This window comes from Manacus candei, unplaced genomic scaffold (assembly GCF_025592945.1).
Source record: "Manacus candei isolate 608988 ecotype Guabito, Panama unplaced genomic scaffold, ASM2559294v1 h1tg000025l, whole genome shotgun sequence".
In the NCBI taxonomy this organism is placed as follows: Eukaryota; Metazoa; Chordata; class Aves; order Passeriformes; family Pipridae; genus Manacus; species Manacus candei.
Window position 1 is genome coordinate 2,269,420 of NW_026138073.1, and position 27,567 is coordinate 2,296,986.

The 27,567-nt window shown below is 46.8% G+C and overlaps 1 protein-coding gene across 1 annotated transcript in view; it reads right to left on the reverse strand.

Annotated features, from left to right (window-relative positions):
* Window positions 1-22,567, reverse strand: part of LOC127471583 (contactin-4) — a 283,238-nt gene extending 260,671 nt beyond the window's left edge. Inside the window, exon 1 of the mRNA XM_051788645.1 lies at window positions 22,514-22,567. The gene's annotated coding sequence lies outside the window, so the exon portion shown is untranslated. The remainder of the gene's footprint in view (window positions 1-22,513) is intronic.
* Window positions 22,568-27,567: the final 5,000 nt, after the last annotated feature.

The window sequence follows — 27,567 nt, forward strand, 5'->3', positions numbered from 1 at the left end:
AGAAACACAGAATATCCTAAGTTAGAAGGGACCCACAAGGATCATCAAAGTGCAGCTCCTGGCTCTGCACAGGATAACCTGTATTTTGATGCTACAGACACCTAATCTAAGATCAAATACAAAGTCTGACCTAACCCTAACCCAGCAGAGGTAGGGAAAGGGGGTCCCATCTTGCTCTGCACAGTCTGCAGTGAGAGAGAGACCCACCAGCAGGCACAGGGAAAGGAGAAAGTTGAGAAGAAACCCACTGTGAGCAGCACATCAGGAACTTGGGGTTTGGTGTAATGTGGAAAGGAAAGGCTCACAGGAAAAGTTTGCTTGGAAATTCATTTCCTTGAGGAGTCCCATAGAAGGCCAAGGCCAGGTTGGACGGGGCTCTGAGCAACCTGGGCTGGTTTATGGTGTCCCTGCCCATGGCAGGGGGTTGGAACAAGGTTATCTGTCACATCACTTCCAACCCAACCCCTTCTCTGATGGTCCAGATTACAGGTGCTCTACTTCTGCAGCTTGCTCAGTACCCAGGTAGGAACCTGAATGCCTAAGACAGGACCATTCAACCAGAAATCTCTATTAATATCGAATTTGTCGCTTACAAAATAAGAAATTATCATCTCTGTGATCTGGAGGTCACCCGGCTAAGCTGGGCTGTGTAACCTGCAGGTTAAACATGCCTGATTATATATGGCTTGTTAGAAGCATGACTGAACTAATTGATGGAAAAATCCTGCTGCACCCAGCTGACCTTATTATTGTTCCCATTAAGAAAAGGTCCCTGCAGAGCAGTGACAGCCAGAGCTTCAGGAGTGTTCTCAGCTCTAATGTGGCATTTTCCCAACACACAGAGGTGTTTCACACAGCAGTCACCCCCTCCCAGCATCCTCTCTCAGATGCCAGAGAGGAACCTGCCCCCCCTCACGGGGAGGAATCCTTGGAGAGGTGATGTTGTGCTGGCAGGAGCATTAAAATGCCCCACGTGAGCGTGGCTGGATCAGATCAGGATGCAGGGGGGTGTGGGGTCTGTAACAGGGGACAAACTGGCTCCAGCCTTCCTATTCATGTGGGATCCCTTGACTACAGACCGATTCCAAAGGGGAACAGGCTCTATGTCCAGGTCTCCTGCTGGAAAGGGAACACAGGAAGAATCCAAGCAGCTCTTTCCAGCAAGGCCAGCTGAGAATGAGGTTATTATTTTCAGTTTGCAAATGCTGAGTGTATGCATGGGTGAGAATATAAAGGCTCCCTTACAAAAGGGAAAGAGAGAGAGAGAAACAGAGCACATTTTACTTATTCTTCAGCTCTATTATACTTTCCCTGTAGGAGGTGAAAACTGGCAATTACTCTTGAAGATGCACAGGTAGGAAGGTAGAACATAAATCAAAATAAAAAGGATCTGAATGCATTCTCCAGTTATTCAGTGGGTATTTATTCAGCCAGGGTGCTCGGGAAGGCTCTTACAAAGAGTCACACGGCACATCACGAGAAGCTTCTCGGGTCTGCTTGGAGTTCCTTGGCAATCAGAAGAAAGGGAGATGAGGAGAAGTGATGATCCCAACCCAAACAAAGCCATTTGGAGAGGGAAAGGTCAGCACAGGTCAGGTCGACATGAACAGTATTTCTATGAGGTGTAAGTGGTTCACAATAAACACAAAGATGAATTTTAGCGACACTTAAACCAGTTTTATCCCTGCACTCTCTGAGGATTTCAAGGGAAGAGAGGACAACATTCACGTGGACAGCACCTGATTTTAAAGACCGTATTCTTGCTTCAAAACCCCCAAACCTTTGTTTATTTGAAGGTCAGAATGCAGATGAACTTGCTGGAATTCATATTCATCGGGAAGAAACAAAGTAAGTCCCGGGAAGCCCATTAAAAAAATATAATGTGCTTTTTCCTCAGGAATTACTGTGAAATTGGGTGTCATGTATCTGAATTAATGCTCTAATGGCAGGACTTGAACACTAGGGGAGGATTTACAGGAAATATCTGCTCCTTATCTGATTATGGAAGGAAACCAAAGTCTCACAGCCTGACACTCCAAGGTGGCTTTACTGTCAACCTAAACCTCCAAAATTAACTATTTATCATTGGGTTATAGCAGAGCTCAGATCACTCACATTGTTCAAGCTCAAAGACACTCAGATCCCAAAGGAATAGACCAAAAAAACCCACAAAGCAGGCAGGAAAACACGGAGGGTACACAAAAAGTGAGGTGACCTGAGCAAGAAATACAACACCAGCCCTCAGGCCAGACCTCCAGAGAGGCTGGAAATGGTGACAAACCAGCTCAGGGGCAGATGCTGCTGGAACAAAGCACCTTGAAGAACCGTTTCTGCACAAGAAGTGATGCAGAAGATTGCCAGCTATCAGGAAATCATTCAAAATGATGTTTTTGGAAGGTGTCTCCTGATGGCAGATGCAGCAGCTCATCACCAGGAGCCGGGTAGTGGTTGGGGGGGGCTGGAGGGAGCTTTGCAGAGGGGGTTTTATCTAAAAGCAGGTCCCTGGAAGCAACTGAGAGCACATCAAGGAGGCACAGGGCACTTCAGGGATCTCAGAAAGGTATCCCAGTGCATAGCAGGAGACAAATGGTGAGAGCTGGGTTAGAGGCAGGGGGTGCAGGACCTCCCATTACCCAGCCTCTAATCCTTGCTCCAGACCTGCTGGACATCCCACCAGCCATTGCTGAGGGAATCCAAGGGATTTATAGCCCAGGTGCTATGCCTGATTGTATTATATTTGATGAAATTAATTATTATTATATGCTATTATAAATTATTAAACTGTTCAATGTATGAAAACAGCAACACCAACAAACTGTACACCCTTACTTTACACAAACTATATACCCTTATTTTGCACAAACTCTAGGCCCTTACTCCACACAAACTACATGCCCTTACTTTACAAAATCTTCTGGTCATAATTCATAAGAACTGTATCAAAAGGCCAAGGGCAATCCAGGGGAAAAAAAAATCACACGACAGTGGCCCTTTTGCACGAAAAACTCCAGCAGTACACTTCGGGCAGGAAAAGGAGGGAGGTTAAAGTTTAAAAAGCTGGGTTTAAATAGTAAAATGATATAAATATCCACCAAAGTGGCTGCTGAGAAGGACTGGGCTGTCTCCATGGCAGAGCCTGGAGCTGGAGCACCGTGGGGCTCAGCTGGAGCGATGCCTCGGGGAAGGAGCCTCAGGCACAGGTTGGGTGACAGCACAGAGGCAGGAAGACAATAATAGATGTTTTCAGGCATGCAGAGCTCTTCTGACGGGATATTTCTAATATAAATATCTGGGAGACTGGGGACAGCAGCTTATTTTTTTTTAGCAGCAGGATAAGTGAGATTATTTATGCATGAATGCAATATTACAGCATCCAAACAGCGAGCAGGGAATTCTCTCCCCTCTCTGGTTTAAAGGACGAGGTCACAGCCCTGGCAGATGCTTTTGAATGGCACAGAGTGGTCTGGGGGAGCTCCTCGGGGTTTGTGGCACCAGGAGACAGCTCAGATAACTGAAGACCCTCTGTCCTGATTCCTTCTTGGACCCACTGGCCGGGTCTGAAAGATGCAGATTTCCCACCTACTGAATCCATCTGATTTTTCCCCAGCTGTACTGAAGAACTCATATAATCTGGTTTCCAAAGCTTATCTCTACTTCCATCAGTGCAAGGCTCCAGGACACCTTGTCATACACCCTACAGCTATTAAATAATACATAAGGACCCATATGCACAACACTTGCATATGGGGAAAATCAAATATCATGAGGCATCAGCATTTGGTAGCTTCTCCATCCCCTTAAAAAAGGTCCAAGCTGCCACCCCAGAGAGGGTTTTTTTTAAATAGTCCTTATTATTGGGCTTCTCCACCTTTATTTCAAGAGCACAAGGCATCTCGAGTAGAGGAGGAATATGCCTTTGCCCAAAACAATATGCAGCGTGAAGGAAATTCAAACTGACACAATTTCAAGACGGCAAAGACAAACTGATTTAGCAACTCTGACAGGCATTTATAAGCAAAATAAAATGTGAATCTAATTTTGGCCTACTACACTGAAATAATGTGCAGCATGGTTTGATGTCAGAGCATGAATATTTCATGTATGAACAGCATCTCGTTTGGGAGCGAGACGCTCCCAGACACCTGCGAGGGGAGATCCTGGGAGATGGGAAAGGCTTCACTGCTGCTCCTCGGCGAGCAAACCTGAGGGTAACAGCAACTTTTAGCTCCTTATTGACTTCTTAACTGCTCTGCCAGCTGTCAATATGTAAAAGTTCACGAGTAAAAATCACGGCCGAACCATTAATTCTAATTAACGGCCGTATTGACCGGCCAAGTTTTCCTCTTGCCTCGTGTCACAAAAACGCTGGATTTCAGAAGGGTCTCTGCCAGAAAGGACTTTATCCTTCTGCTTGGAGTAAAAAGCAAAGCCTGAACTCCCCAGCCTCGCTTCTTAAAAGCACACTGATGATGAACAGCCCAGTGAACTGGGGCGAGGTTGGGTATTTACGGTCTCCAGAGCATTTTGTTTTGATTTGCATCGAGTTTCAAGGGTCAGCAGTTTAAGGGCCGGCACGGCCACACTTTCATTTCCTTCATTTCCAATCTGGAGAAAAAAGCATCACGAGGTTACATCTCCAAGAAGAAATCAATCCCAAATTCCACCTGGCAGTTCACCAATGTGTGTAGAAAACCAGTCCAGCTACTGCTGGAGTTTTGCTGAGTTTCGTTACAAAACATTTGCAAGGCCCTTCAAGTTGCTCAGTTTGTAGCCTGAAAAAAATGCACATAATTTAAATTACACTGAATATTCAGTCATGGTAATGACTTAAATATTAGAAGCTCTTTGATGCTTATTTCTGGGGAAATTGCATTTGTCCTTGACCTTTGCTTACTCATTATTTTGTCTACAAATAATTAACACATTCATAATATCATATAAATGCCACTTATTGATACTGTCCCAAGGGCAACTAGTTATCTGGGAGAACATGGACACATTAACATTTACTAACTCATTTAGCTTCTCTTCCCCATTAAACTGAAGAAACCCATTTGTCACATCACCCAGAGATGTATTCTGAGCAGGCAGGGTAATGGTTTAAGTGTTGTCAGACAACAGTGACAGTCATTTAAAGGGACAGCTCTAATGAGGGTGGCCATGGAACGACTGCTGCCTGGTGGAACCACCTGGAGATTAAACACAGAGGTTGTAAATATCGTTTACTTCCTTATATTTTCACATTTTTTCCACAGCAAGCGGTGATGTAACTGGAGAAAAGCATCAAATTCACTGTCAGTGACCTGTGCCCACTCGAGAGGGAGATGTTCCCCCAAGGCACCAGCTCAACAAGGTGTGAGGTCACCCAGGAGTTCAGGTATTTAATCATATTATACAGAATCTCACCTACAGATCTCGCTGCTCTGTGAGATGTTGAGCATCTCCTGCAGCAAGGCCGAACCCAAGAGCCTGGCAAAGGGGTTTAAGGAAAATTAATAGTAATCCTGTATCCTGTTTTTCCCTCCAGAACACATTCTCCATTATTCATCAACGCAACTAAATATTCAGGGCCACTTCAGATTAGTTTGAGCATTTTGTTCACTGCACTTGACTTTTATCTGGGAATTATTTTGAAAGACTTTCCTAACAAATCTCTGGTAAAACACATGTCAGCACTTTGGCAGGGCTGGCCAATTTTTTAGCGAGCTGGAGTTAAATTTAAAAATGGAAATTGGACTAATTAATTACTTCAGATGGAACAAGAGGAGGATTTTCAGCATAGGACTAAAATGAAACAATGCAAAAAAGCAACAACTGGCGGCATTCCAGAGAGAAAAAGCACAGGCAGCGCTTCCCAAAGAGTGGGAGAGCAGGCAGGAGCAGGCAGGAGCAGGCTCCAGCCTCCCACAGAAATGACCTGGAGAAAGCCAAAGAGGAGTAGCAGGCTCTCAGGATGACACTGTGGCATTTTGTCTCCTCAGGGAATGAAAATAATAATTAGATGTCAAAGGGAGAAGCGATGGATCCTGGCAGGCCCATCACCGGGGCTGTAGGTTGGAAGGAGTCCTGGGGGTCAGGAATGTGCTCCCTGTCCCCGGGTCACTCAGGGGGCACATGTGGGGGTGGGCAGCACAAGGAAAGGTGCAGAAAGTGGTGCTGAAATCCAGCTGCACCCTGGTTGAACTGGTTAAAAATCCTGGAATGGTTTGAGTTGGAAGGGAACTTAAAGTTCATCTTGTTCCATGAGCACCTTTCACTAGCCCAGGTTGCTCCAAGCCACATCCAACCTGTCCTTGAACTCTTCCAGGGATGGGGCAGCCACAGCTTCTCTAGCTGCAAGCATGGCCCTATATTATTATATTATTAATAAAATCTGTACTAAAAGTTTGCTGTTTCCAAGGCAGAATCTTCCCGTTCAAGCAAAAAGACAGAGAAAAAGCGCTCGGTGAACAGCCAGGGAATATAATCCATGAGGCTCCAACTGGGAAAAAGAAAATGAATAAAGCAAGAAACTGCTACCAGGTTTTCATTTTGTACTTTGACAATAGAAGAAGGAACAGAAGTGAAATATAATAAGTAAGTAAGAAGCAGGTGATGTAAGGAATCAATACACAAAGTTATCAAATAAGCAAAGCTGTCTGCTAGAACAGACCATCTGACAGATCCCACTGGAGGACAACCTACATTTCAGCATTAAAAAATAAAAAATCATAAGCAGCCCTGGGCAAAACACAGATTCTTCCCTGCTAATGTTGATTTAAAATATGTAAATGCATTCACAAGCTGGAAGGTGTGGAGAATGATTGTTAAATGTGCAGAACGGTGACCATTAAAAACAACAGAAGCAAGTGCAGAAAGGAAAACAGTTTTCCAGTTTGATTTCTCTGTGTGCACCATGGAAACCTCTCTCTGAGCTTCACCATCAAGTTCAGCTCAATACACACAATGGGCAAAGTTTTACCTTCCTTTTTATTTGGATAATGGACAGAATTTCCCCCAACGTGCTTTTTCAAAACAGTGTGAAACATGAGTGTTTGTCAATCCATAGAAATAAACTCACAAACTCCTCGCAAATCCAAAATTATCCATTACAAAGTCTCAGCTTCTCTTTTAGGGAAAAATGGTAATCTGAAGATGAAGTACAGCGAAAACTGAGCAAGAGTGTGATTTGCCCAGCCCTCCCTGCTTAATATTCCTCTCCTCTGGCAGGACGTGCCCAGAAAACGCATCTGGAAGTGTCCAGGGTCCCTGACAAGTTCGTGACAGCTGATGGATGGATCAAATCCAACCCCTGGAATACAGAGTGCCGAGGTTCAGCACTGAAGGGCTGAGCCACAGTGGCTGAGGAGATGAACGACCAGGGGACCTTGGCAGCACCGAAGGCCTAGTCGCCTTTCCCTGCATGGGAAGGATAATGAATGAGGTGACAACAGCAGGAATTCATCTCCAGCTCGGAATATTGGTCCTAAAAAAAACCCTCACAGTGCTTTTGTATTTGTGTTTGCAGCATTGGTAACGTGTGGGAGGTTGTTGAGGCTTTATGAAACTCAGCTCTGACTGAGGATTGCGAGGGTCTGTGCTCCCATGTTTGGGAGCTGGGAATACTCTCCTGCCTCACAAATCCAGCCCACTCATCCTACCAGCACTTCAGTGCCTTCCCAAAGCCATCACAGTCACCTCAAAGACAGTTTTATGATTTCTGAACATGTTCAGATTCAGAAAAGGATAAGAAAGTGTTCAGATATGTAATATGGCCTGAAGAGCCAGAGGATTATAAAACACAGAGGGAGAAAAAACAAAAGTATTTTGGATCAAAGCACATTTTCTGCTCTGACCACCTCATTCAATGTAGCTTGGAGACTATTTAATAATTTGATCTCTTGTATCATTAGCAAAAATAAACAGTCTCCTAGATGAATTCTCGGGAGTGTCCTGTTTCACTGACATTTTCCACCCGGGAAAGAAACTGTTTAAAGGAAAGTTTGCAGAAAGCAACACTTCTCTGAACTACTGCTCATGCCTGCCTCTAATGCAGCCTCCTCCCTGTAAAGCCCAGCCTAACTGTGCTCTGTCTGCCACGCTTCTATTTTCAGCTAATAGATGGAGCCATTTGCAGCAGTGGAATATGAGGAGCCATCCAAAACGGACACACATTTCCTGCTTGTTTTGCAACCAACTAATTCTCCTTCCCTCCATATCCTGCCTGTCCAAATGACATCCTTCCTACAAACCAGCTCCAAGACCACAGGACCATTAAGCAATCAAACCATGGATGCTCATTATCTGCTTCTCCTCCTGCTGTTTACTTTTTTGGCCTCTGTTTGCCTTTTCTTCTCAACTTACACAATATTTGGGTCAGCACCTTCGGTTCTTTGACTTTTACATTGTCTCACACACCCTGGCAGGTGTTGTGGGAAATGCATCTATTTCAGTTGGATTACTTATTTGTAAAGATTTACAAAAATTACCCAGAAGTCAAAACAGCCTTGGGATACTTGGCCAACTTTAGCTCACAAATAGCCAACTTTAGTTCTCCTTTTCAGATTATATGTTTGATTTAAGAGGATTCCCCTTTTTTTGGCCTACAAAAGAATCCAGAAAATAAAAAAGGGCAAGGAGTGGCAGGACAGGGGGAATGGCTTCCCACTGCCAGAGAGCAGGGTTAGATGGGATATTGGGAAGGAATTCTTGGCTGTGAGGGAGGTGAGGCCCTGGCACAGGTTGCCCAGAGAAGCTGTGGCTGCCCCATCCCTGGAAGTGTCCAAGGCCAGGTTGGAGCAACCTGGGCTGGTGGAAGATGTCCCTGCCCATGGCAGGGGGTGGAATGAGATGATGTTTAAGGTCCCTTCCGACCTAAACCATTCTGAATTTATTTTTTCTAGTCCTGAGTTAATCCTGTGGGAAATCAGTGGAATTCAAAGGGCTTTTTTTTTTCCTCAACTAAACACCTAAGTCAGCTCATGCTCACCTGAACCTCAGTTTACTTTAGCAGGCTAAAGAAATAAAGCAGCCCATCAATTATTTAAAGAGTTTGGCCCTGATCCTGCGTACACAATTTCATCCCAGTCTTAGAGCCAGAGTCTTCCACAGCCAGAGGCTGGGACAGAGGGAAGTGGCTGGAAAAGAAAATGCATGAATTGGCTTTTAGAGTGAAAAGAGTCATTTTGGTTGAGGATGAAGGATGCTCTGAGCACACAGCCAGGATGAATCCAGACCTGGATAATCAGGGAATGCTCCTTTCTACTGTGGTGGTGCCCTGAGTTCAACCACCCCCATCAGCACCCACCTTCCAGAGGGATCAGAGCTGGACACTGGGGGCCAGAAGTGGGATAACTTCCCATTCCCCTTGTCCTGTCACTCCATGCCCTTTTTTTTTTTTGGTCTTGATTTTTTTGCAGGCAAAAAAAAAAAAAGGAATGCTCTGAGATGAATGCTGAGGGAGGGGTGGTGGTGTCCCCCAACCTCATGGCCATGGGTTAGACCTCAGGGTGGCTCAGCCAGACCTCAGCCCTGGCTCACATCCAGCTCCATCACCTGGGACCTTGGCAGCAGAGCTGCTGAAATACAGATGTAGGAATTCAAAAAAACACAGGTATATAATTATAGATGTAAAAAGTATCCTCGGTGATATAAAAATAGAATTAGAGCTATTACACCAAATCTTTGTCCTCACAAGAAGTGGATTGCAGGGGAGAAATGCATTCTTCTGTTCCATGGAATTTAATTAGTTGCTAAATTTAGATTCTGTCAGTAAAGTTGTAGAGGATTCACTGCAGTTGGATTTAAATATTGCCTGATATTTTATATTTTACACAGTGCTAATGGATGACATTAGTTAGTAGAGATATTGTCAGGTATTTCTCTGTGAATGCTTAGGTTTATTCATAATGTTTTAGACAGCTAAATCATATTTGATTGCATTTTAAAAAATATACTTTCAGTCCCAGATATTGGTAGTTTTAAAGCAAGTATTCAGTGAGACCCTGAATCCCAGGAGTTGGCAAAGACTGATCTAAAGCAAAACCACAGGTGCAAAAATAATTAAATCTGTTTTAAGCATAAAACAGCTATGATGATGCAATCCATGGGGGGGTAGGAAAAGAAGTCAGTGTTAAAATTTGTCCTCTGTCATAAATTTATTTTTTTCAATAGCTCCCTACCCTAAAATTCAAAAATAATTTGGGTAAAGCTTAGTAGAAATTCAAGTGCTTAAACACCTCTGTGTCTCTGACCATCTTGGCACGTGCATCTCAGTTCTTCAGCTCTAATAAAACAGCTCACAGCCAGCTCAGGAGAATTCCATGAGGATAATTAAAGACCTGAAATTGCAGGTCTATTCAGACACTCCAGTAAAAAGGGTCAAACAAGTTCTCCAGTTTGATTCAAACTGCAGAACCTCACATAGTATTTTCTCCTGGAGATTTTGGGCTTCATCACAGTCTGGACTAAATTTTCAGAGCCTTATGCAAAAGTCACTAAGACAGACAGTATCTGCCATTTCAGGCTGCTGCAGTTTCTGAGGAGTTTTAGAAATCCTCAAAGAGCATTTCCCCCACCTTCTTTTTTTTTTTTTTTTTTTTTGTTTTTATTGAGCAGATTCACACAGCCCAAATTACTCTGCAAGGTCTGTGACACCACGGGGCTCATATTCCAGGGCTGCCAGAGAGAGAAGCTGGATGGGCCAGGACTGGAAATGCCATTTGAAAATGTGACCCTGAAGTTTATTTTTGACAGATGGGATTTTCCAGGTAGCTGAGCTATCTCTGTAATATCTGAACTCAATTTAAGTTTGATCTATAAGATTATTTTCATTCCAACCCCTTTGGACACTTGCAACAACAATATTTCCCTTCTCCCTACACGAATTTAATTTGGTCTTGCACTGCAACTCTGCTTAGAAAGCTGTTTAGTGGCAATGTTTCAGAAATATGAATCAAATTTTCTTGAGGGAAATAAAATTAGCCATCTAGGAAAGGATAATCCACTTTTCTAGGGGCAGTAGTTCCATATTTTAGGTAATGGCTCTAAAATACAATAATAATCATAATAATAAAATGGCTCTGAGATACCGTGTGTGCTGATAGCAAACAGGCAATCAGAGCAGTCTTGCTGTCTCAGGATAAACTGGGAATGATTGGAAGCATTGCCTGGTCCACACACCTGCATATTTACACCACGAATCTCAGAGCTTCCTGACAAATTAACAAAAAGGAAAAAGATGGGAGTGTAACAGCTGAGGGTTTGGTTGCAGGGCTGGTGTTTGTTTGGAGACCACTCCAGTGCCAATGAAGTGCTTTTAAAAGAGGATTTGAGGAATCTTCCTCCTGGACCATAGCAAAGGCACCTGTGTTAAATGTTAAACCTCTTCCCTCTGCACCAGCTCAGTGGCCAGGAGGAAGGTCCCTGGGGATGGAGGAGGAATCATAGAATCATAGAACCATAGAATCAGCTGGGCTGGAAGGGACCTCTGAGATCACCAAGTGCAACCCTTGATCCACTACTGCTGCAGTTCCCAGCCCATGGCACTGATGCCACATCCAGTCTCTTAAAAACCTCCAGGGATGGAGAATCCACCCCTTCCCTGGGCAGCCCATTCCAATGGCTGAGCACCCTCTCTGGAAAGAAATTCTAATATCCAACCTAAACCTCCCCTGGCACAGCTGAAGACCCAGCCTGCCTGGGAAAAGAGACCAACCTCCAGCTGGCTCCACCCTCCTGTCAGGGAGTTGTAGAGAGTGAGGAGGTCTCTCCTGAGCCTCCTCTTCTCCAGGCTGAACAGCCCCAGCTCCCTCAGCCTCTCCTCACAGCACTTGTGTTCGAATGGGACAGTCCAGCTGCCCACTGCCAACCCCTCCACTGCTGAAGCAGGAGAGACTCCCTGGCAGCAGACCCACAAAAAAATCCACTGATTCTTTTGGCAAGTCTTCCTTAGGTTGTGCTGACAGAGAAGCCCCCACACCTCAGTCTCCTCTGGAGCATCCTTCTCCCTGCTAATTGCAGGAGTGACATTGCTGGAGCCACCGTGTGAGCGGAGCCACCCGAGCAGAAAATGACAGCGGAGCCTGAGGAGAGGAGAAAGGGAGAATCAAAGGGAAGATTTTTTTTTTCCTGGCCTTTTGAAGCTGTTGTTTCACGCCCCACCATTCCATGCCTTCCCTCTCCCAAAGCAAAGGTGACAAAGCCCTGCAGCTGTCCCTGTTTCTTGGAGCTCCTTCCATCTCCTTGGCTCCTGCTCAGCACGGGCAGCTCTGGAGGAGGCAGAGGCACAGGCACCGCTGGGCAGGGACAGAGAAGCAAATCTAAAGCAATTAAATAAACAGCAACACAAACACAGCACTCCTGCCCCTGTATGGTGGCAACTGCAGAGTGGGCTCCTCCATCCAGTGTTTGCACAGGAGCTGGGATGGATCACTTCATCTGCTGGAAGGACCGAGGGGACCAACAGTGGGTTATTCAGCCCCAACTCCAAGCTCCCACTTAGGGAGGACTGAACAAACCAGGGCAAGGTACTACTCAGCTATTATTGGCATCTTTTGCCACATGTTGCCAAGTTTCTAACTTCAGTGGTCCAGAAGGTTGAAATGGAAAAGAGAGTGAGAAGGTACAACCATGGACAGGCAGACTTTGCACTGGAAGAACACTGACTGACCTTGAAATTTGTTCTTCAAAGGAAAAAATCAAGATTGAAACCAAACAAAAAAAAACAAAAACAAAACAAACCTTCACCAACAAACCAACCCACCCAGCTGAACATAAAAACCAAACACACCTGATCCATGCTGTTAAGCACAACTCTGTGCCATCAGGGGACCCGAAAGCACTCAGAACACTTTGGGACGTGACCATTTTGGTGCCTGAAATCAGACAGCTTCAAACATTCATGTTCTAGAGCACATGTTGCTTTTAAACAAAATATATGTTGTTCTGTTTTCTGCAGAAGAATCTCCAGTTCATACCTAAACCTGTAGTGAGAGCAGGTTTAGTAGTGAGAGCAGATGTAGTGAGAGCAGATGACCTGCTTTGGGGTGGTTTTTCCCCCCAAAGAGCAAATGTAGCTGAACCAAACTGCTCCCTACCTGCAAAGGTGCTCTGGGCAGCTGAGTCATCTGCCAAGATCTGCAGAGTCTTCCTAAACTTCAGAAGTGCAAGTTCAGAGCTCACAAAACTGCCTGACGTGGCCAAAACCACGCAGTGACACTATTTAGCAGTTACCCAATCCTGCACATTTTCTGAGGCCCTCTTGGTGCAGCTTTGCAGCACCATCCATCCCCCTCCAGCTATTGTTGCAGGTTTAACTTCCATGCCCTTGGGGGTGATTAAGCCAATTACCAAATGTACAACCAGCTCTCCAAGATGAAGTGCTCAACAACTCCAGTTTAAATCCAAGTTCCAGGAGCTGCTGCTGGTTGAAAACAAGGTGACCCTTCTAAAAATCCTAAAAGACACACACCAGACAGTCTGTCCGCTTAGGGCATCATCTCTTCTCATCTCAGCTATGCCCTGCCTACCAACATGCCAAATAATTTGGCAACTGAAAGAGGACTGGAACCTTCACAGGAACTGGGATCATCTGTCAGTAAAGGAAGCAGAACCAGAAAAAAGGGCAGGAGCAAAATCATGGCCAGGAAGATGTGGGGCTGCAGCCCTCCTATGGTCACTGCTCTAAAATAGGAATATTTCTGAGGATCCAAGAGAGATTTCTGGTTTTAAACAGCCTGCATGGGTTTCAGAGCAGTGTATGGACAAAGTGCTCTGTCAGCCCAGACCAGATGGGAGGACCCATCATGGAATCATTGTGGCTGGAAAAGCCCCCTAAGATCATCGAGTCCAACTGTTAACCCAGCACAGCCAAGGCCACCGCTGAAATATGTCCTCAAATGCCACATCTACATGCCTTTTAAATCCCTCCAGGGATGGTTATTCTACCACTGCCCTGGGCAGCCTGTTAATTTGGAGGTGATCAAATATCTCCTCACTCCTTTCCAGTGGCAAATATTTTAAGTGTGGTTACATGACCTGTAAATGTTACTGGACATACCATGCTCACAGCTTTCAGTTTTCTGTCACAGTGTGAGATAGAATTTAGAGGATATGAAACCTTTTTAATCAAATCTCTGTTTTTTTATGGACCTCCACTAAAAAAAAAAATCTGCTAAAACAATGGCATTACGCTCCCATAACACCAACAGGCTGAAGGGTTTTTATTCTCCCTTTCAAACCATTCTTAGTGAAGTACCAAGAGTGCAAACCCCAGTCCCAGCCAGCTGGCTACACTTTCATCATCCCCTCTGGGGATGAAGGACATGCCCCTTCCTAACCCCCACTTGTGGGAAGCCCTGAGCCTCTGAGACCACCCCATTCCCACACTCCATTTAGCTGAGCAAGCGAAGCTGGGAACCCATTAATTTGCTGTGTGAGTTATAGTTCCCTGCAGCACCTTTTGTTCACTGTCAAGGTTCTGCAACAATGACGAATGCAGCTACATTCAGCCCCAAACTCCAGAATTTGATATACTAAATCATTGCAGATATTAAATGTCTCGGCGATAAGCCTGGCAAATGAATTCCTCTGGAGCCCACACTTCTTGCTGTACACGAGGCAGGAGGGACTCCACATACAGTTCCCTATTGATCCGTGGAAAATGATGCAGTTTGGTAACACTGTCACTCCAGAATCCCAGGAAAATTCACCCACAACTTCCAGTGGCTACTAAAGGAGCTGCAAATCCACCTGGATAAGTGAGGCAGCAGAAGGCAGGGAGGGGCATCAGGAGCTTCCCAATTCCTGCTTTAATAGCAGTAGCTGGACATGCATATAGAATTCCCACTTACCCTTGTAAATAAACAGAAGAGGCTGCAGCAAAATAAAGAAACAGGGGCACACAGTCAGAATGCTTAAACAGCAAGACACAGGCAGGTTTTCAGTCTTACTCTTACCAACCTCACTATTAATCTTTTCGTTTAAAAAGACCTCTTTCCTTCAGCCCCAGCACACTGCAGTCAGGAGAGCAAATTTCACCTCCACTCATTTATAAAGAACACACAACTTTTCAAAGCAATCCTCGACCAAAGCACATCAAGGCACGAAGAGGGTGGAACAAGTGCTACCTCATTTTTAATTTCTCCAGATCACCATCAGATAGATCACAGTGGTTTGCAGCAGGAAGATTTTGCAGGCTTCATAAACAATGGAGGTATAACCCATTATCACACAAGTACAAATTAGTTTGACCTTTCCAGCTTTCTCAGACGAGGCTTCCTTTTTTCCACTTGACTAGAGAATATATTGAGTCAGTCCTTGTCCTGTGCTCTTCCTTCCCAGATGTATTTCACTAGTGTTTTTTCCCCTAAATCTGCAATTAGAAGAGATCCATTAAACACTGAATTCACCAAGGAATTCTTTGGCTCAAACCAAGACATTTCTGGTCCTCCCTAGGAGAGACTCAACCCTTGGTGTTGCTCCATGTCTGCTCTTCCCATCTCTGCCTCCTTGGTAAAATATGTGTTATGGTCATTTAAATATTCCCTGTTAACAATATGAAAATGTTGCTGTGGCATCAGAGATCATCAGAGAATCCCAGAATGGCTTGGGTTGGAAGGGATCTTCTAGTTCCACCCCCTGTCCTGTCGTGGGCAGGGACATCTTCCACCAGCCCAGGTTGCTCCAAGCCCCATCCAGCCTGGCCTTGGACACTTCCAGGGATGGAGCAGCCACAGCTTCTCTGGGCAACCTGTGCCAGGGCCTCCCCACCCTCACAGCCAAGAATTCCTTCCCAATATCCCATCTAACCCTGCCCTCTGGCAGTGGGAAGCCATTCCTCCTGTCCTGTCCCTCCATGCCTTGTCCCCAGTCCCTCTCCAGCTCTCCTGGAGCCCCTTTAGGCCCTGCAAGGGGCTCTCAGCTCTCCCTGGAGCCTTCTCTTCTCCAGGGGAACCCCCCCAGCTCTCCCAGCCTGGCTCCAGAGCAGAGGGGCTCCAGCCCTGGGAGCAGCTCCGGGGCCTCCTCTGGACTCTCTCCAACAGATCCATGTTTTTCCTGTGCTGAGGACCCCAGAGCTGGACATGGTGCTCCAGATGGGGTCTCATGAGGGCAGAGAGGGAAGGATGCTCAGTGCCTTCCATCCTTCCTGCCCACAGCCCTTATCCCTGCCCACTGCAGCACACCTTGATGCCCATGAGAACTCAGATCTCTTCTGCCACATGGATTTAGGGACTGGACCAACACCAGGTTATCCTTAACATATACAGTCCCAGAAAACCTTCCTGTGTGTCACCAAGGAGGAGAACAGCACACACACAAGTGACCCCTTATGCCAGGAAAACTTCCCTGCCCAAGCTGTGCCCTCACTGCTCCTGGACATGGATCCCTCCAAAGTTTAAAGTCATTCCTCATGAATAATTGCTGCTTTTTATCAGCCAGTCAGACTGTGCTTGATCCAACAGCCACAAAAACTGTCCCTGTCAGCCAAAATGTGGGAGGACCTGCTGCATCCAGGGTGCAAGGAAGGATGGATAACTCTGGGTGGAAAAGCAGAGGTGAAATGAGGGGTACACTGAGCAGAAGGACAGCTTTGTGGGGGGCAACAGAGAATCCTGACACCAAAGAAAGGAATGTGCCAGGGAGAAAATTGAGGCATTTTTGTGGCGATCCCTCAAAATTAGGAATGCTGAGAAAATCCTACTGTCGAAATCGTGACTGGGGTTATGGGAACAAAATCCAGCCCAAAACCTGCAAGCTGGCCCTGGCTCTGTCCCAGCTCACAGAACAGGGTGCTCCCAGCACTCTGGGGCTGGCCATGGGTGCTCCTGGCTATGGGATGCTCCGGATAGGAGGGATGCTCCGGAGGCAGGGATGCTCCGGAGGCAGGGATGCTCCCGGGATGCAGTCCGGAGCAGCGCTGTGGGCTGAGTGCTGCCACCCTGTGGGACCGGTGTCACTCGTGCCTGTGCCTGTCACTGCCGAGGTGCTCAGCAACACACCCGAGTTTGGGAAACAGGAGGGACTTGGAAGCCCAAACAACCTCTTCCTGGAAAAGCACAACACACTGAAATACCCTTGACAGTTAATTCGGGAGTTGGATTTAGAACAATTCAGAAATAGGACTTAGAACAAAAGAAAGTTCCTGAATTCTGACCAGAATAAGAAGAAATATTGTAATTCAGCCTAATTTGCAAGTCAAAGGTAACGATCTGCTGTGTTTACACAATCCCTATTTACTCCCACACATCAAGGCCCGGATTGAAATCCCGTTCCGTGGCTAAGAGCTGCTGCTGTTGGAAATCACTCTTCTGCTGTACTTCATATTTCATTCATTTCAGCTTCCAGCTATACATGCACAACAGAGGGCATTATACATCTCCCTAATTGAACAATACAGCTCAATTAAATATGAAAAGTCATTCGTGGACTAAAACCCTCTTAGGCAAATGTTCTGCTCTTATGCTAAGTAACTCTTTTTATAAAGCTGGGACTTGAGTGCTGCTCAGTTTTATTTATTTTTTAATTTTTTTTTTTTCCAAAAGACTGGGAGACTGAGACCAAGAAGATTCATCTGTTCATTCATGACAAGAAGAGACAGAGTTTTGACTCCCTTTTACAAGAGCAGCAGAGGGGTTTGAGCAGAATTCAGTTTTTCTACTGATTGTTCATTAGCAGAGCCCAGGAAAGGGGAAATCACCCAAACCATGGCTGTAGATCAAGCTGGAGAAAGATCTCTGCTCAAGGTTTTATAGCTCTAGCTGGAAAGATGGGAAAATGAGAGATGAGAACCACTAACCCCAGAGCAGGGAAAGCCCTGTGCCCTGCCCAGCCTCAGCATCCTGGGGGCTCTCCCACATGGCCAAGTGGGTTTTCACACTCCTATCACTGGAAGCACAGAGGTGGAGATGTGTTTAATTGTTTGACTGTAATGCTGTTTGTAAGTATTCTCAAATAAGGAGTTGAATAAACCCTGCACATACAGATGGGTTAAAAAAAAACAGGTAGGTTATTGCTAGTCAGCACTATTCAGATTAAATGACCATCCATAATACAGGTTTTACCAATACAAACCCTAGTTTTGCTATTTGTTCCCTTTCTTAGTCTTCCATTTGACTAAAGTGACCTGCTAAGCTTTATGCAGATTGGGTTTAAACATCACAGATCCTCCTGGGCTAAAGATTTATATAAATGAAGTATAAACACAGATTTTGTCTGACAAAGTTCTTACACTGATAGAACTGCTGGAAAAGTAAATCAGTCTGGAGTTAAAAGCAGCTCAGGATTAACTTGTCTCCTGAAAATCTGGAGGAAGCCAAGCCTAAAAGTTGTGTCTTTCAACCACATCTTGGCTCAGCAAACACGGATGGGGAAAGCCCAAATGTGGGGGTTAATAACAGTTGTGTCCACTGAGTCTCACTGAAACCACTGGAAAACCAAAGAGGAGGAAGGGTGCTGAAGTACCATCCTGGCACTTCTAATGTGTAGTAAATATATCTCAGGAGAGCTTGGGACTGGATATATCCAAATTTTTACTCATTAAAAGATGTTTGGCCACATCTGAGACACCTCCAGCAAAACCTTGAAGTGATAGAGTATCAACTGCTGATCAACTGGGAGCTTAGGGAAGAATTAATAGAAGAAACAAATGTGGTAGAACCTCATTTTTGAAACCTTGAGTTCTTTAAGTCAATTAAAAAAAAAACAAACATTTTTTTGGAATAATGCAGTGAGTGTATCACTTCCCTCACTGGAGGCCACATGCTGGTACATCTATGCTGTAATTATGTACCTAAGCAAAAATCCCAATTTCCTTTGCAGGACGGAGGCAAAACCTGCTCCTTGTGCTCTGCCTCCCTAAAGCTGAATTCTGCATGTGACACTCACTGGATTGTTTTCCAAATACTTTGACCTCGTTGTTCTGAGGGCTTGATTTTCATTGATTTAACCCAGCAATTAAAAACACCCCAACAAATCTTTCTCTTTCTTGGTGTCATGTTGAAGCAGATTTTTTTATCCTGCAGATTAAGATAAAATGATTGTATCTAGGGAATGGCAAAGAATGAAGTTATTTCCCAAATACAACACCCTGTTCAGTGTATAAAATACTCCTCTCGGTTCATAATGAATGTGAACCTCATTTGTATTTAGATTACAAGCAGATTTGACACAAGAGCTTCTGTTTTAGCATCCCCAGTTCTGGTGGATGATGGGAGGAGACAGGGAATAGTTGTGCAATGGTGTGAAACACTAAATCAGTTGGGTGTCATCATCATACATTTGCCTTGCTAATAATAAAAAGAATGAATCACTACTGTCCTGATATTCCTATTTATACCTGAGTAACCACTGCAGCAGATAACAGGGAAGATGTGTGCAAGTTTAAATCTTGGCAGCACGCCTGGGAGAGCCTGGGAGCTGACATTTGTGGGTTTGGGGTGATTCATGGCACTTTGCTGTGTTTGTGATTACCTTCCTGTCAGGGGCTGCACATCACTCACACACCAAGCTGCAGACTCCCAGTTGCTGCATGGGAAGGAAAATTCCCAACTGTTGCACCAAATCCTCTTCAAAGGGAGGCTCATCCTCTGTGTAACCACGGGGCTGAACACCAGGGTAGCAGCAGCATCAAAAGGAGTGTGTGAACTGCTGTTACAGGGGTGTTATGGGGTCATTTCAGGCCACAGTGGGAAGAAACCCCAGACTTGCTCTAATCTAACAGACCTAAAAATAGACCTGGGATGATTTATGGACTTTCAAACCCAGCAGAGTATTTTTAAGGAATAGCATCTTCCCTGGCAGGGCCTGCACAGCTCCAGGGCCAGGGATCAGCCACCTCCATCATGTCCCAGCAAATACAACTCAGAAAGACCACGAGAGCAAATAAAAAGGCAATTTAGTTATCTCATGGTTAATATCCTTCCTTCACTCTGCCTTGTCTTTACCTCTGATTTTTAAATATTGTTTTAAATTCAGCTAACTACACAGAACTGTCAGACAAAGCCAACTCCTTAACCCAAGGGAAATAAATCACATGGCACCAGAATAGCTACAAAATTATTCTGAAGTTTTGCATCTGTGGTAGAAATTTTTCATGAGCTCAGCCCTGCTTTCTGGATGTCCCTGATGGGGTAACACAGGAGTGAATTTGAAATCAAAGAAATGGTAATCCAAATAAAAAAAGACTTGGATAGCAACAAGAAACACTTTCCCTACATGAGGAGGTGCAAGCTTGGGAACCAAGGAGGGCTCTCTCACCAGTTGTTTGGTGCTGCCAGTGCTGCTGTTCCTCCCTCTCCAACAACGCTCCTCAGCCAAGGGCTGAAAATCAGCAAGCAGGAATCAAACCCTGGAGGGATTAACACTGGAAATACAACTCAGGTCACCCCAGGGAAGGGTGGCTGCGGTCTCAGAGACCACCCACCCCAGAGGGCTTGTGCCACACCACAGCCAAAGGTGTCCTGTGGCTCAGGGAACAGGACACATCACCACTCGTGTCCTCCCACCACACCAAAGACACACTTGCCCTCCTCGGACACCCCTGGTGAGCTCAGGTGAGAGGCTGAGGAGCTCCAGACACCACTGTTACCCCATGGAAAGTCAGGGTTTGAAGGGTTGCATCATCCCATCAGGTTTGCCACGAGGCTGCTCGCAAAGGTGAGCTGCTCTCCTGCTGTCAGTCACATTCCCAACACACGTCCTGTCACCGCGCACAACAGCACGGGCTGAAAATTCTGGGAGCACTGGATGGGCTACAGAGAGCTCAACTCACTGCAGAAGCTATGGATGGGAGAACTTCCAGCTCCCCAGAGTTTAGCCAGGATCATTCAACTCCAGCTACCTGCGGGCACACCCTGGCTCCCTGCAGCCCTCACCACACAAGTGCTGCCTCCAGGCTATGGGCACCTGGGGCAGGAGACCCTGGGAGCCTTCCAAGAAGTGGTATTTACAAATACACACTGAACAGTGTCTGGTGTGGCTTCCTGAGAAGGGTTAGTTCACTTGACCCTTCCTGAAATGAAGTAAAATCTTGTCAGAGGGATTCAGCTCTGCCCAGAGTTCAGCACAGGAGGGAGAGGTTGCTGCACACCAGTGGAAGCCATTGTCTAGAGCAGCCTGCTTTGGGAAAATTAGCAGTGTGCACACCTCTAAATGAGGCTGTACAGCAAGTAAAAGAGGGATTAGCCATGTAAAGTAAGTCCTTTTTGTATTAGATTAAAGAGGGGAGGTGACTTTGAAGGATTATTCGAGAGCCATTTAAGCAGTTTTCAGGGACTTACAAACGCGGGGTAAAAATGCAGCTCCTCGGGTCCAGAAAAGAATAAAAACCAGTGTCCTGGCCAGGAAAGCAGCAGAAAAGGTTTCTGGAGGGACTACCTGTCTGGACCCAAGTGCAGCCCCCCCCCACCCCGCTGCCCACGATCGGTACCGGCCACGGTGCGGCTGGAGCATCACCTGCACAGCCGGGCTGGAGCTGCTGCAGGGAGCCAGAGGGACTGGGGAAGGGGCTCCCACAGCCACGATGCCACTGGGATGTGTCACAGCACCCCCAGCCCCACGGCGGGTGGGAGGGCAGCTCTGCCCACTGTGCTAGACACCGTGTCGGGAAGGACCTTTGGAGCAGCACGAGCGTTAGAACCGGAGCCTTGCACCAGTCCCTGCTCTCACCTCAGTGATTTATCGGCTGGGATGCAGGTCCTGAACTGAGCCATGGAAACGGGAGGATGCGCCAGCACAAACACAAAAACTGACTTCTCTCCCCAGCCGAACGTTCCCCTGCTTCCCTGCACCTCCGGGTGCCTCATCAACGTGCTAGCTCTTAATCCTTTGCCCACATTAATCCAGCGAGTGGAAATGAATACGTGGCTATAAGACATCAGGCGGTTTTATCGAACCCTCCTTGCAAAAAAACCCACAAAACCTCTTTTGCTGAGCCTAAAAGGTGACGGATAATTAGTATGTAAGATACCAACTATTCCCACTTGTTATGCAAGCAGCATCCTTTAATTTGTAGTTTAGAGAGCAAGTCATTCCTGTCTGGGATAAATAAAACAACACGCTGCAGTATGTTGCTCACGACACGGGAGCAGCATCAGCCTGGGGAAGGCAAAAGGAGCTTCAACTCTAGCTGCGTTAGCCAGCAAAAAGTTCTGCGTGCGTCTGTGCCAGCCTGGCGGGAGCATCCCTGCGCGTGCAGGGAGGGAGGGATGGAGGGAGCGAAGGATGCTCCCGGTCCCGCCGCTCCCGCTCCCCGTGCCCGGGAGCAACGCAGCGACCCCCGCCCCGAGCCGACTCTGCGGACCCCGCACAGAGCCCCGCACAGAGCTCCGCCCGGCCAGGAGCCGCGGGGGCACTGCGGGGAGCCCGGCGGGGCAGGCACCGCGTCCGCCCGGCCCCGCATCCCCGCCGGCTCCCGCAGCGCGGCCGCGCTCTCCTTCCCCCGAACCGCAGCCTTTCCTAATTTCCTTATTTATTCCTATTTTTTTCTCCCCTTTCCAAGCCCCCCTCCCTGCTCCCGGTGCCGAGCCGCGCTCACCTGTGCGGGCGGGGGGGACATGCCCTGCCCTGCCCTGCCCTGCCCTGCCCGGCGCGGCTCCCGCAGCCCCGCGGCGCACCCGGTGTTCCCGCAGCTCCCGCAGCCCCGCGGTGCTCCCGGTGTTCCCGCAGCATTGAGCGGCAGCGGCGGGGGCCGGGCGGGCTCCGCGCAGACCCCACCCCCGGCCCCGCCGTGCGCGGGGGGCGGGCGGCGGAGCGGCGGCGGCGCGGCCGCGCTTAACCCTTCGCTGCCCTTTCGCTGCACCTTCGATGCCCCTTCGGAGCCCCGCCGGGCCCCGGGGCAGCGCTCGGTGCCCGCCCGCGGGTGTGCGCGGCACCGGCGCGGTCCCCGACCCACGGGCAGCATCCTTTGCCCTGCCCCGTTCCGCGCTCCTGCAGCCCAGGTGCTGCTCCTCCCGCACCTGCGGGATCCTCCGCGGCAGCCCCGAGCCTGTTCCCGTCCCGCTCCCCGCCTTTCCCGCATCCTTGCCCAGTCCCGGTCCCGCTGACGGCAGACCTTGGAGTCCCAAATTACCGCTCGCGGCTTTTTTGCCCTCCGGTTTTAATCCCAAATTTGCCGTAATTGTCTCGCTCTTCCAGAGGAGCCTCTCTCCTCACCCGCCTGCTCGCTCAACCCTTTGCATCCGCTTTCTGCTTTCGTTCCCTTCCCGATCCTCCTCGTCCGAGAAATGAGTGTCTCGTGCAGGGAGATGAGGAGCCGGAGAGCGGAGCACACCTGGGGACCAGCTCTGCCGCTTCCAAGCCCTTTTGGCACCCCTGTGCCCAGGGATGCTCCCAAACCTTCCGCAGGATCCCTCATCAGTGTCTTTACTTGCTACCACAATGCAAATGATGAGCCGCGAACTGCTTTCAGAGTCGTGAGTTTAGGCTTAATCAGCAGCGCAGTGTAAAGGCACAAAGAAAAGAAAAAGAAACGTATTCAGGAGTGAGAGTGGGACCTACCTGTGCCCCCGTCCCGAAATTCTGTCCCGGGAAATGCTCTTAAATGCTTGTGCAAAAAAAAAATGCCTTCCAGTGCAAAGAGGGTATTCAGTCTTAACTGTGCCTCCCCTGGGTTTTGAGGGATTAAGTGAAACCCTTATTATGTTTAATTATCTCTAGAGTTGCTCTCTGTGCTTGCTGCCTTGCTTTATGGTTTAATAAACTGCACATCGATATAAACTGAGTGACAATTAACGTTAGTGCAGGTTGGATTCGTGTTTATTGCTGCTTTACAGGTTCACCTCGACATTCTTTCACTCAGATGTTGCATTACCATCTATCAGAGCCTCTTTATTAGTGCAGCTCCCCACTCCAAAAGGATTCAAAAGGCTCCAAAAGGCTCCAAAAGACTCCAAAAGGTTGGGAAGCAGCCTGAGCAGCACAGGAGGGTGGCTGCCCCGGTGGAGACTCCAAGCTCAGCCCCATGCAGGGCTCAGCTCTGTGGGTCCAAGGGCTTGGGCAGCAGCACATGGAGCAGTGAAAACACAGTGGAGCATTTCCATAGGCTGGGAATAATGGAGCATCTTTAGTTGGCCCAATCCTGAGCAGCCTCTGCCCTGGTGCCTTGGGAATGCTCAGCTCTTAAAATCCCACAGAAATGCTCAGATCCCTTAAAATCCCTTAGAATCATTATGGTTGGGTAAGACCTCCAAGACCATCAAGCCCAACCTTCATGATGGAAGGTGGCCCTAAAGAGAGTCCACTGCTCATGGGGAGGGCAGGAGGGGCCAGTGCTGCCTTTCCTGAGTCCTACTGAAGGTTTAAGGTTGGACCCAACTGCAAATCAAAGTCTGGAGAAGGCAGGAGTGTTGCACTCGAGCCGTGTGTGAAAGAGTCCCCTTGTGCTATGAAATGTTATATAAATGTTGGGTATTATTTGTGTAATCTCCTCCTGATTTATACAGGAGTGGGGCCTGCTCAGCAATCCAAAGCAAAGTTGAGCGCCAAGTGTTTTCAATTTGGGAGTGCCTGTGTCTCCAAGGTCACCTCATCAATCCTGGCACCGTGGCACGGCGCTGCCAATCTGCGTGGGGTGTAATAACTCTGGAGGGAAATCAACGCTGGAAGTGCTTCCGAATTTTTCAAAGGGAACATGCATTGAATACATCATCATCATAACCCATCTGAGCATGCAACATCCAGGGAAAAAAACATCACCCACCTCGGCTGGGTGGCAACCGAAAGCAAATCAGATCTGAAAGGTGAAGGCAGGGCAGCTGTGTGAGCAGACAGATGGCTTCCTTGAAAAGCCTTTTGGTCGTGCCACCTCCCCTGCACACCTTATAACTCACCCCTGAATGAACAAGCAAACCAGGTCACCTGCTTTTTTCTTTTTTTTTTTTTTTTTTCCTTTCCCCCAACGAATCCACAAATAAGGCCAAAGGTAGAAGAGTCAGCAATCAAAGCCTCCGGTTTAAAATTCAGACACATTCCTTTGAACAAATAGTCTAAAATACTTCATAAATCTGGCAAGGAAAACTGCCTGGCGGGTTTTTAAGCTCGGTTGTAACAGTAAAGCTGACACTTTGAATCAAGCCTTACAGCGCGACCTTCAGAAGCTGCTGCGGCGCAGCCGGGCTGTGATTGACAGCCGGGAGATTCCTGCCAGAGCATCGCTCCGCTCCTCAGCGCGGGGATGTTAATTAGGTGAAAACAAACTGCTCTGGAATCACCGGGAAGGTTGTCACATGGAGATGCAGGGCCAAACAGGAGGTAAAACTGGCACCAAGTCCCGCCCCGGGTTGCAGAGGGGTGAGGAGACCCTGTGAGGAGTGCCCTGTGTGCCAACGCAGGGCGGTGAGTAAAGCAGCACAGCCTCCTCCAACCTGGTGTAAAGCACACGCGGGCTGTGATTTATGGGTGCTGAACTCGCAGCCTGAACTTGGCAGAGGCTCCTCTGCTCGGGCTGCAGCTTGTGTAAATCCCAGCCAAGGTTTGGGCACGGTTTTACTAAGGCAGTAAGACTTTGTTAAGCAGCTCTGCTTTAAATGACTGCTGCAAACCATCGCCGAGGTTTACACTGTGGGTTTGTCTGACCTTTAATTAAAATACCAAGGCTATCTTTACGTGGTGATGGCTATTTGTAAAGTCCTTTGAGAGGTTGTGTAAGTCCAGGGCTGTTGCAACTCAGTCACACAGGGAGCTACACAGCTTACAAGGAATTTTGGAGAAAACTTCCTTTTTAACCATCACCAGCTTCACTTTGTAGGAGCTTCATTTTAGGGTAATGCCTGAAATGGATAATTTTTAAGGAGGTGCAGTGAGAAAAGAGTAATCAGCAACTGCTTGAGAATTATTTGTGATGGGATCTGTAAATATTCCAGAGACATGTGACAACACACATGGTGATTTGTAGGAGAATAAATCCATTATACAAGGTTGGAGTGATTTTAGTGCCCAGGAAAGCTGGTGGTTAAATGGCCTTGGAGACTCGTGTCCTGTTTGGGAGTAGGGAAGAGACTAAAGCAAAACCTCTGTGTTTTTCCAGCATAACACAGTGCTTTTTTCAGAGATAACACATTCAGTGAATGCTAAGACCATGTTTGCTCCAAAATGATCCAATCTTTGGCCAAATATGCCAGTTATTGCCAATTTCAAGGAAGTATTTTGAAAATGTGGATATTTATCACTGACAAAATGGTTGAGAACCAAAGATCTCAACCTACAAACTTGATGTCACCAAGTAGCCCTCAGGTGTTACTTCAACAACTTCACTGTCCAGGCACAAAATACAGCTTTGAAGGCATAGATTTCTAAAGGAATCTTAATTTCTTTAGTTTAATTCCAAATTCTTCAGGTCCATAAAGCCTCTGGAAGACAACAGCAGTTCTGCCTGCCTCAAGGAGCATGGGAAGGAACATTATAGCTGGGAAAGTCTTTCACAGTTTGAAAAGCTCAGCTTAAGTAGCAGCCCAGTTCAGAATCTTCCCGTGTTTTTCATTGGACTTTCTGTACTCAAATTCTCCTCGAACTTTTATAAAAATTCCTTGAGGCTCACACTCCCTACTCACATTTGACAATAAAGCACATTTTTATGGCCAATTCATGAAATTCGGGATTTTTTTTTTCATTAAAATTATGCAATTCTCAAATGGTAAAACTATAATTTATAACTCTAAACTAAGGCCTTAGCTTGCGAAGCAAGGAAGTTTAACATTAAAAAAAAAAAAAAGCAGAATGGGAAAACCCTGAAGCTTCTCAGTCCAATAATTATAAATTATTTTTTGTCATTATGAAAATTCCAAGGTGACACCCACTGCCACGTTTTAGTAGTTAAGGAAACACAAGATAAACATCATTATCTGCAGTGAATTTTTTTAGACTAGATTGAAAATGCAGCAATTTGATTGCTTCAGAAACCAAAATAAAAACTCCCCGTGTTTCCAAGTCGCTGGCCAAGGGACGCTTCAAATGACACAACCTTAATAATACACACATTAAAAATGGTAAAAAATAAATACCTTTCAAGCCACACAGAATTCTGAGTGTGCCTCCACGATAAGGTGCTGACATTTATAAATGCCATGTGATTAGCATGTGAAGGAGAGATACACATTCATTGTGTGCTAAGACCTATTAATCATCCATCACCTGATAAACACTCAGCATAATGCCCTCCCCGGGCCTTTCAGAGTCCTACCAAAGATGGCTGGAGGTGCTGATAACTCCAGCACTTCCTCACATCCCTGAGTTTGGAATTTTTTTAAACAAGAGCTCCCTGCACCAGCTGTGAAGGAGCAGGATCTCTAAACAGCACCATGAACTTTGGATAAAGGAAGGAGCATCAACCAACTGCCTCATCAACTGTGGGGCTGGGATTCTTCTTCCAGAGGTATCCCAGACTTACCCACACCCTTGTGCATTTTCTGTTGGAAATATTCCACTGAAAACTTCAGGATTTGGCTTTCAGGGAAGCACTGTAAGCTTCTAGAGTGGTGGTTAGGTTTAGATTGGATATTGGGAAGGAATTGTTCCCTGGGAGGGTGGGGAGGCCCTGGCACAGGTTGCCCAGAGAAGCTGTGGCTGCCCCATCCCTGGAAGTGTCCAAGGCCA